The following is a 12,138-nucleotide window of genomic DNA, read 5'->3' on the forward strand; positions in this document are numbered from 1 at the left end:
CCAATTCAATAAATTAATTGCCTATCACATCAAATATAATGTCCTCTGACTTTTAAAGCCCTTCACAACCCGAACCTTACTAACCTTTCTCAGTCTTCTTATACCCCAGGGATTTTGCCATCTTGTACATTGGCCATCTTGCTGCTCCACAAGCTCTTCATCTCCCCAACTCTGGGCATTTTCACTAGTAGTTGCCATGTCTGGAATACTGAATCATCTCATCTTCAGATTTTCCTGCCTTTCTTCAAGTCCTATCTAAAATTCCATTCAAACCAGAAGCTTTTGCTGATCCATCTTAATGCTTATGCCTTCCCTCTGTTGTTGGTATCTTGCTTGTATCTAATTGCTTTTAGACTGTGAGCTCTCAGAGAGCACCAAAACTATCTTTTACCTTTCCCTGTATCTTTATCGCTTGGCACAATACACAGTAGCTGTACACAATAGTTGCTTAATAAATACTTTTGACTTGACTTGATGGATTTACCAATGCAAAATAAAAAAAGGAAATGAATGATTTGGGAAAAGGAAAGATCTAATCTTAGTTCTGGGAACCCTCTGGAAGCATTTGTTAACAAGGTGTGGGGGCTATAAGTAGAAAGTAATCCATCTACCCTTGTGAAAGATGGGGTCTAGTTATTATGGCCTAGCTAACTGCAGCTGAGAAGGCTTGGGTGGCTTTGTACAGTGGGTATGTGTAGGGATTATGCATGATATAGATGATTAATTGGGCCCTTATTCAGTATAATTCAGTTTTTTGATATGATTCTATAAGGATAGTGATTATAAATTTTGTATTTTAGGTCCTACAGCTGTAAACAGCAAATTGTAAGATTTACTTGCTTAATTGTAGGAATCTAACTAGAGGACCTGCACTCTTATTTTACCTTGTTATGTTAACCAAGCTCTTTATGGCAGAGGTGATTCAATAACATGGAAAGTCTCCCAACTATTTTTGGTTGCCTCTTAGTTCCTCAACAACCTACTATTACTCAACTCACAGGGAGATGACCGTGAGACTTTGACCAGCAAATGATCCTGTTGCCTGGCCTATGTAATGCTTTTTTACTGGCCCATGTAGATATATATTTTTAATCACCTCAGCTTATGGGTCTGCTCTTAGACTCAGTAGGACCACCTAAAACATCAAGTCTTATAAGGTTTGCTCATCAGTTTATTTATCAACCAATTGGATTCTATATTTTGTGTAGGCCCTCCTAGAGGATTGTCATCAAAATCTATCAACCAATGAAGCTCTGTATTTTTCTGTGTATTTTTTCTGTATCATTTGGGTATCAAGCACTGTAAAACTAAAGCCCTGGAGGTAAGGAAGATTAAAAGGGCGAATGATCATTTAATAAATTGCCATTGACTCAAAGCTCTGTCTCAGCTTCTTTTATTGTAAATTGGACAATTTGGAACCCCACATTATGATGACTCCAAATAGCAAAGAAATATGCAGGCCCTCATCTCTTTAGAATAGCTTCTACAGGGGGTACAGGAAGGAAGTGCATTCCTGAATGAGTTTTCACCAATGGCTGAGTCAAGGACTCGGGTCCTGGGCGAATGGACTTCCCTCTAACCCTGAGGCAAGTCTCAAGATGGGTATGTGTGGGGATTATGCATGATATAGATGATTAATTGGGCCCTTATTCAGTATAATTCAGTTTTTTGATATGATTCTATAAGGGTAGTGATTATAAATTCTGTATTTTAGGTCCTAGAGCTGTAAATAGCAAATTGTAAGATTTACTTGCTTAATCATAGGACTCTAACTAGAGGACCTCCACTCTTATTTTTCCTTGTTATGTTGACCAAGCTCTTTATGGCCGAGGTGAGGCAGAGAGAACTGCCTCAGTTCATTCCCTAAAGTTCTTTCCCTTAATGGAATTCTCCAATTGAGCTGAGAGGGACTGATTGGATTTATATGTTCTGAAGCACTTAAATGAATTATTTATAAAAATTATATGATCATGATTTTAACACTTAAAACATAAACTAATTTTTTCCTCTGTCTACTTTCATTTTTATTAAATAGGAAAACCAGAGAGATTCAATCAGCTGTGAAAGAGCCAGTTCTTCATTTTTGACCAGCTAGTTAGCAGGAACCTGGCATCCCAGATCATAAGGAACAGCTGAGGTCTACTTTATTAGAGGGGATCATGGATCCTTTAATAAAGTGCTAATGGCATAGAGCTCTGTCTCAACTTCCACTATTGTAGGTTGGATAATTTTGGATTCCATTTTCTGTCCCATTTTCTTGACTCCTTTTGTGTATTATCTACCCCCATTAAATTAGGAGCTCCTGGAGATCAGGCTTTTCATTAATTGTATCCCTGAGCACACCTTTTATTTCATTTATTGTTTAATAAATGTTTAGTGGATTGGATGCCATTAAGATTGCAAATTTGGATGAATGTTAGGATTATGTTGCCTTTGACAATAAAGGGGACGTTAGGAAGAGAGGAGAATTTAGGGGAAAAGATAATATTTTGTTTTGGATACATTTTCACTTTCGATGCCTACAGAATATCTAATTTCACACGTCCAAAAAGTAGATGGTGATATGGGACTGAAGTTTTGTGACAAACTAGGAATGAATATATATTGCTATTGTTATTCAGTTGTTTCAGTAATGTCTGACTCTTTATGACCCCTGTTGGAGTTTTCTTGGCAAAGATACTGAGTAGTTTGACATTTCCTTCTCTAGCTCATTTTACAAATGAGGAAATTGAGGCAAACAGGATGACTTGTTCAAGATCACACAGCTAATGTGGTCAATTTGGAATTCAGTTCTTTCTGACTCCAAGCCCAGTGCTCTATCCATTGCACTACCAACTATTTCAAGAAAGATGATAATTAAATGTATGGGAGTTGGTAAGGTCATCAAGTGACAGTATAGGGCTAAAATAGAAGATAGCTCAGCATAAATGTTTAAGGGATATTCAATTAGTGAGTGTAACATAAATGAAGAAGCAGCAAAGGAGAAGGAGAAAGAGTAGTTACACAAGAACATTAAAACTTAGAGAGGAGAAGCCATTCAGGAAAAGAAGGTTAAAAGATGATAAGAATTCAAGAAGGGGATTACGAACAAGGCCATTAAATTTGGCAAATAAGTGGAGATTGCATTTTCAACTGAATAATCAATAAACATTTATTAAGTGCCTACTATATGCCAGGCATTGTGCTAAGCACTGGGGATAGAAAAAAAGACAGTACCTGTCCTCAAAGAGCTTACAATCTCATGGGGACACAATGTGTAAATAAAAATGTAAACATATCTAATGGAGAGATAATATATTAACAAAATGGTAAACTCATCTAATGGGGAAGCAATATGAAAAACAAAAATGTAAACTCATCTAATGGGGAGACAATATGCAAATAAAAATGTAAACCTATACAATGGGGAGGCATTATGTAAACAAAAATGTAAACTTATCCAATGGGAGATAATATGTAAACAAAAATGCAAATACATCTAATGGGGAGGTAATATGTAAACAAAAATGTAAACTCATCTAATAGAGAGGCAATATGCAAACACAAATGTAAGCTCATCCAGTGGGGAGATAATATGCAAACAAAAATGTAAACACATCCAATGAGGAGGCAATGTGCAAACAAAAATATAAACTCATCCAATGGGGAGACAATATGTAAACAAAAATGTAAATTCATCTAATAAGGAGGGGAAAAAAGTAAATTCCTCTAATGGGTAGACAATATTTAAACAAAAATAGTTAAATGTTTAAATACACAAAAAAGCAAGCTATATACAACATAGCTTTAAGACACTAGCTTTAACAGGGGATGGGGAAAGTTTCTTGTAGAAAGTGGAATTTTATGTTTGTGGCAGCCCTGTTTGTAGTGGCTAGAAGCTGGAAAATGAAAGGATGTCCATCAATTGGAGAATGGTTGAGTAAATTGTGGTATATGAATGTTATGGAATATTATTGTTCTATAAGGAATGACCAGCAGGATGAATACAGAGAGGACTGGCGAGACTTACATGAACTGATGCTGAGTGAAATGAGCAGAACCAGGAGATCATTATATACCTCAACAATGATACTGTTTGAGGATGTATTCTGATGGAAGTGGACCTCTTTGATAAAGAGAGCCTTAATTGATCAAAGATGGACAGACGCAGCTACACCCAGAGAAAGAACACTGGAAATGAATATAAACTGCTTGCATTTATGTTTTTCCTCCCGGGTTATTTATACCTTCTGAATCCAATTCTCCCTGTGCAACAAGAAAACTGTTTGGTTCTGCACACATATATTGTATCTAGGATATACTGCAACCCATTCAACATGTAAAGGACTCTTGCCATCTCGGGGAAGGGGTGGAGGGAGGGAGGGGTAAAATCGGAACAGAAATGAATGCAAGGGATAATGCTGTAAAAATTACCCTGGCATGCGTTCTATCAATAAAAAATTATTTTAAAAAATACTAAATAAAAATCATTTATTCTTTAAAAAAAAAAAGAAAGTGGAATTTTAGTTGAGACTTAAAGATAATCAGGAAATTCATCAATTGGGATGAAAGAGAGAGAATTTTCCAGGTATAGGAAATAGTCAAAAAAAAATACCCAGAGGTTTTTGACAGTATTCTGGGAAGATGGTAGAGGAAATCAGAAATTTCCAGGCTCTACAGATTTCCTCAACAAACAGATAGAAAATCACTATGAAATGAATATAAAACAGCAAAAATAAAGGGGTAAAGCAGTTGTCCTCCTAAAATAACTTGGGAGGACTCAAAAAATCAGGACCTCCACGGGCTGAAGTTTAGCCTGAGAGAAGCCAACTCCACCGACTCAACAAACAGTAGATCATGGAGCAACTCTGTCAGGAAGCAGACTAGGTCTCATCTAAGGAACAGCAGACAGCTAAGTGGGAAAAAACTGAAAAAAAACCCTTGTTTTTCCAAAGGCCAAGCCTAGTGATGCTGACCAGAAATGATCCCATGCTGTGGTGGGGGGCAACAAGGAGTGAGCACGTACCTGGTGAGTGCTGTACTTGCAGAGAGTAAGGACATTTTGGGGACAGAGTGACTGGAGGCTCTAATTGTGGCTTACAGGAATAGAAGAGTCCCAGAGGTTGAGCACCAGACAGAATACAAAATAATAATGATGATGATGATGATGATGATGATAGGAGCTGAAGTCTATGGCAACATTACCCATAACTTGAGATTAAAACCTAATGATAATAATAAACTGCTAATATTAAAATAAAACAAAAATTTAAAATGAGTAAGCAAAGGAAAAACAGCCCAATCATAGATAGCTACTTTGGTGTAAAAGAAGATCTGTGTTCATATTCAGAGGAAGATAGTGAAATTTTAAAAGGCCACTCTTATCCCAAAGAGTAACATATGGTCATAAGCTTCCCAAAAATTATTGGAAGAATTTAAAAATCTAATAAAAGAGATCAAGAAAATAACAAAAACAATTCAAGAAAATTATGAAAAGCAAGTTAATTAATTGGAAAAGAGATAGGAGAAATTAAGGAAGAAAATAACTCCTTGAAAATTAGAATTGGGCAAAAACCCCAGCATATCATCAAATGACATTATAAGACACCAAGAAATAATAAAACAAGAAAAAAAAAGAAGAGATTCTGAAATATCATAGAAACAACTGATCTGAAGAAGATATTGAGGAGAAACAATCTGAGAATTATAGGAATACCTGAAAATTACAATAAAAAAGAATCTGTATTCAATATCACAAGAAATTATTAAGAAAAAATTGCCTTGTTGTTCTACAACAAGAGGGTAAAATAGAAATAGAAAAAAAAACCTTACTATACACCACCTGAAAGATTCCAGGAGGAAAATGTAAAAAAAGGTCAGAGCCAAGTTTCAAAACTCCCAGGTTAAGGAAAAAACAAGAAAAAACCCCAACTATTTAATTACTACAAAAATACAGTCAAGATTTCAAAAAACCTACCACCTTCTACTCTATTAGACCATACATCTTAGAACATTATTTCTTTTTTTCCCATTAGTATTTATTTTCCCAAATATATACAAAGAAAGTTTTTAATATTCACCTTTGTAAAGCTTTGTGTTTCAAATTTTTCTCTCTCTGGCCCCTCCCCAAGACAGAAAGCAATCTGATATGGGTTAAACATATGCAATTCTTCTAAATGTATTTCCATAATTCATCACACTGTGCAAGAGAAATCGGATCAAAAGGGGAAAAATCATGAGACAGGGAAAAAACCCCAAGCAAACAAAGCACAACAGCAGCAAAAGTGATCCACTTCTTTGATCCACATTCAGCCTCCATAGTTCTTTCTCTGGACATGGATGGCACTTTCCATCCCAAATCTAATGGAATTGTCTTGAATCATCTCATTGTTGAAAAGATCCTGTCCATCACAGTTGATCATTACATAATCTTGTTGTTGCTATGTACAATTCTCTTGGTTCTACTCAGTTCACTTAGCATTAGTTCATGTCATTCTTTTCAGGCTTTTCTGAAATTATCCTGCTCATCATTTCTTATAGAATAATAATATTCCATCACATTCATATACCATAACTAATTTATCCATTCCCTAACTGATGGGCATCCACTCAATTTCCAAGAACTTTATATTTCAAGGGGCAAAAGAGTTAGGGCTACATATAAAAATAACTTACTCGGAAAAGTTGAGTATAATACTAAATGAAAAAGAAAATATACTTGATGAACTGAATATTTCAAATATTTGTAACAAAAAGACCAGAACTCAATGGAAAATTCTAAAAGATCCAGAGGAAAAGTAAGATAAACATTAAAAAGTAGGGAGATTGAAGGAGAAGATAAGGTAACAGGGATAGGGTAAAAAGAGAGACCAAAAAAGAAAATAGTGAGTAAAAATAAGATGGGGAAAATTCACAAATAGTAATTATAATTTTGAATGTAAGTAGAATGTTTATAACAGCTATCTTTGTAGTGTCAAAGAACTGGAAATTGCAGATATCTCCATCAATTAGGGAATGGCTGAACAAATTGTGGTATTATATGTGATGAAATACTATGCCATAAGAAATGATGAACTCAATAATCTTTGAAAGGAATAGAAAAGACTTGCATGAAATGCAAAGTGAGCAAAAGCAAGAGAACATCATATATAGTAACAGCAATATTGTTTTAAGAATGATTAAAGTGACTAAGTCATTTTGAGTATTATAAATACACAAATTAAAAATCAAGGACACATGAAAAAGAAGCTAGCTGAATCCAGAGAAAGATGGGAGGGAAAGAAAAGAAATTTATACAATAACTTTAGTATTAATTTAAGTAATATCATGTTGTACATAATTGTAGTTTTATGTACAATCATATTTTTATTATACTACCTTGTAAAAATGTTTTATTCCATAAATTAAAAATAAAATAAATTTAAAAAATAGAAAATATCCAGAGCGAAAAAATGGCTTGTCTAGTTCATGAAACTGCCAGGAAGCCAGTGTCACTATCAGAGAGTATGTGTTGGAGATTGGGTTGTGAGAACACTAAAAAAGTAAAAAGGGGCTAGGCTGTTAGATGCTTTGAAATGCCAAATAGAGCATTTTGTATTTGATTTATTGGCATTTATTGAAAGGATGGGGTAGGGGGAGAAGGAGCATGACCAAACCTGCTCTTTAGAAAAAAACTTTAGTGGCTCATTGGAAGTTGGATTGGTAAATAACTTGAGGCAGACAGACCCAGCAGCAAATATGGGAAAAATATTTTATTGTATAGTTTGGAAAAACCTTATTAACATTATTTGAACCTAGTTTTACATGGCTAGAAATTGTCTAAACCTACCAGGCAACATATATATATATATATATATAATATATATATATATATATATATATATATATATATATATATATGAGAGAGAGAGAGAGAGGAGAGAGAGAGAGAGAGAGAGAGAGAGAGAGAGAGATTGGAAGGAGAGAGAAAGTAATCTCACAAAGACTTGAGGAGGGAGTCACACCATTTCTGGCTCTCTCCTTTGCCAAATGATGCAATTAAATTCATTTAAAACGATTTTGGAGTTTGAGGTTCATTCTCAACTAAAACAGGCCAGTGCAATCACCTAGATGTGTGGCCAATGAGGACCTTCACTAAAAGAGATGTATTAGGAGACAGAAGGAGACATATGCAAGAGATGCTGCAAAAGTAAAATCAATAAACTTTGGCCACTGATTTAATATATGGTGAGGAATCCAGAACAACTGCTAGGTTATGATCCTGAGGGACTGGGAGAATGCTGATGTCCTCTACAATATCAGGGAAAGCAAGAGGAGAAAGGAATTTAGGGGAAAGATTATAGATTCTGTTTTGTACATAGGGCATTTAAGATATCTATTGGACATCCAGTTTGTGATGACAAAAAGGCAATTGGAAATGTGAGTCTGGAGACCAGAAAAGAGCATGGCAAGATAGGTAGATTTGAAATTTATGAACATAGAGATGGTAGTAAATCCATGGGAGCTGATGATATCACTAAGTGAAGTAATATAGAGGAATAAGAGAGAGAGCCATGTGGGATACCCATTGTTAGAGAGCTTGAGCTGGAAGAGGATCCAGCAAGGAGAAAAAAAGAGTTATAAGATAGGTAGCAGAACTAGGAGAGAGTAGCATCCTGAAAACTTATAGGGAAGAGAGTATCAAAAAGAGAGAATGAGTAACAGTGTCAAAGGTTGCAGAGAATAAGGATGGAGAGAATACCATTGGAGTTGGCAATCAGGAGATAATTAGTAACTCTGGAAAGCGTAGTTTCAATTGAATGATGAGGGCATATGCCACATTTCAGAGGTATTAGATGAATTAGTGATATTAAATATAAGTAGCCTTATCAAGGAGTTTAGGCAAGAAATGCGATTATAGGAGACAACTAGATGGGATGATTGGACAGTTTTTAAATAAATTGGTATATATAGTCCCCTTATATCCATAGGGTTCTTTATATCCCAAGCAACAAGGAAGTTATGCAAATGGCTCATCCCTAAATCCTCTGGACCCAGTGAATCTCAAGATTAGCATCCTTGTACCTATAAGGAAAAACAGCCCAGTTTATATAAGACAAATGCAGTTCCTATCACATTTCAGCCCTTAGTGAAATGGTCTCAAAATTTTTCATGGAGATTTTCTATCACTTAAATGGCTTTAAGGTTACCACTAAATAGCTCTGACCTCGGGGATAGAAGTTGAGCAGAGACATCCAAGAAGGAGAAATCTAGTACAAATACAAGGAAGATATTTTAAAATCTATTGATATAAAAATCATTTAAAGGTAAGTTCATGAAATGGAGGCAAAATCAGAGGCCATTCATACTGGGTGTGAGCAAGAATAAACAAGAAAAATTCTAAGAATATCACGGCCATGACACCAAAGTTGACACCTCTGCCATAGTCATTAAACTCCATCACAAGTTGAAAGTTTGCTATTGCCTTTGCTACCTCCACCTATAGCAAAGTGACTAAAAGGAAACCTCTTTTCATTGCTCCCTTACCAAAATCAGCTGATTCTGTACTTCAATGTGTCATGCTATTTTGACAGAATTCTGCCACACTTTCATATTTATTTTGTTACCTAGTCTCACTTCCATTTTCTGAGCACTTCTATTTAAAATCTAAATTGGATGATGACCCCCACCTTGTGCATCCACATTGGAATTTTCAGACAATTCCCACTTTTCCTCTGCATTAGAATTGTTCCCTTTGTGACTTCTGAATTTCATTCTGGAAATTCTCCCTTCCCCCTTGATCTGACTTCCAGGGAGGCATTTTAGGCTTCTGGATCCTACCCATCTCTCCTCCGAAACCTTTGAAATTTGCTTTCTCAGAATCTAGGATGCAGGTCAGAATATGGAGGAGCAGCATAGCCTGGTAGGTAGATAGCTGGAAACAGCCTGGCTAGACCTAGATTCAAGTCCCACAAGATATATTCTGGTCGTGTGATCCTGAGTATTCTAGAAAATCCTCTAAGACTTTGAGTTTCAAAGCATTAGCATTAACAGAGAGTTCTATCATCCAGGGTTCCCTATATCAATGTGATTAGAAATCCAGGCCCCAATTCCCTTGTCAGACTATACCCAGATTTCTTATTTGTCCCAAATTGCAGGATGGAGGCCATTTCCTTCCAGGGTTTCTGACATTTCTACCCCCAGCCACCAATTCTTTCCTATTAGTGAGAACTAAATTCAACGTCCTCATGCTGGGTTTTTCCATGTTGCAGTACAAGTACCTTTTTCTGATAAAATTAAAATCTGATAAAATGAAAAGCTTCACTAAATGGACAAAATATGGACCATATTTTTCAGTCTTGGCTCTCGGGCTGGCTATGTAAGCAGGATCTTTATGTCAGGCTGGTATCTTTTTTTGCTCATCATCCACCTACCCACCAAAAACATCCTGCTAAACCTCTTTTTGTTCAGTTGTTCCAGTCAGAAATGACTGTGACATTATGTAGGGTTTCTTGGCAAAGATACTGGAGTGGTTTGCCAGTTCCTTCTTGTTATTACTTTACTACCTCATTACTTTGGTTTTCTACTCCTTGTTTTTTTGGTCATTCATTTATAAAGTAAATTTGGAGAACCAAATCCCCCCCCACCTTATAGAAAGATTAACAGACAGATACTAACATGATACTATTGGCAAACCAGGACAACTAAGCAGTTTATTGGATTGAGCACTGGACTTGGAATTAACAAGACTCAACTTCTGAGTTCAAATCTAACCTCAGATACTCACTAGGCAAGTCACTTAACCTTATTTGCTTTAGTTTAGTTTAAAATGAGCCGGAAAAGAAAATAGCAAACCATTCTGGTTTCATTGCCAAGAAAATCCCAAATGGGGTTTATTCCACATTGCTACACTGTACATGTATAGTGGATGTGGATCTGTTATAGGACTGGATGGGGAGGTATTGTTCCTCAGGGTTATCAGATGGAAGTCCCAATTGGGATTGGTGGAATAGGCTCGTTGTGAGCTCCTTGACTTAGCCAAACCATCCTGCAAAATCAGTACAAAATAAAATTGTATCCCAAGATGAAATAAGGAAATTCCTGTACTCATGATGGGCATGAAGTCAATTGAAACAACCATTATTCATTAGAGACCTGAAAAGGATTAATATCCTCCCCAAAATCTGTGAGACTTCCTAGCCCTGTACAGGACACTACAAAAGTACACACCCTTGAAAGAATGATCATATCTATGTCCAGGGATAGAAAATAATTGCTTCCTCAAAAAATTGGTGGCTCAAATCTGGAATTATGCCCAAAAAGTTATCAAATTGTGCATACCCTTTGATCCAGCAGTGTTTCTATTGGGCTTATATCCCAAAGAAATACTAAAGAAGGGAAAGGGACCTGTATGTGCCAAAATGTTTGTAGCAGCCCCTGTTTATAGTGGCTAGAAACTGGAAAATGAATGGATGCCCATCAATTGGAGAATGGCTGGGTAAATTGTGGTATATGAATGTTATGGAATATTATTGTTCTGTAAGAAATGACCAGCAGGATGAATACAGAGAGGACTGGCGAGACTTACATGAACTGATGCTAAGTGAAATGAGCAGAACCAGGAGACCATTATACACTTCGACAACGATATTGTATGAGGACATATTTTGATGGAAGTGGATTTCTTTGACAAAGAGACCTGAGTTTCAATTGATAAATGACGGACAGAAGCAGCTACACCCAAAGAAAGAACACTGGGAAACGAATGTGAACTATCTGCATTTTTGTTTTTCTTCCCGGGTTATTTATACCTTCTGAATCCAATTCTCTCTGTGCAACAAGAGAACTGTTCGGTTCTGCAAACATATATTGTATCTAGGATATACTGCAACATATCTAACATATATAAAACTGCTTGCCATCTAGGGGAGGGGGTGGAGGGAGGGAGGGGAATAATCGGAACAGAAACGAGTACAAGGGATAATGTTGTAAAAAAAATTACCCTGGCATGGATTCTGTCGATATAAAGTAATTATTAAATAAAAATTAAAAAAAAAATTGGTGGCTCAGTAACCTTGCTGCAATTCCTGGGTACTCAAGGACCCAACCCTAGGAAGAATACTGACTGAAGTGGAAGTTTGGCCCATCCACCAGTAAGGAAGCTCCAGGACTAGTGAATGG

This window comes from Antechinus flavipes, chromosome 3, assembly GCF_016432865.1.
Source record: "Antechinus flavipes isolate AdamAnt ecotype Samford, QLD, Australia chromosome 3, AdamAnt_v2, whole genome shotgun sequence".
NCBI lineage: Eukaryota > Metazoa > Chordata > Mammalia > Dasyuromorphia > Dasyuridae > Antechinus > Antechinus flavipes.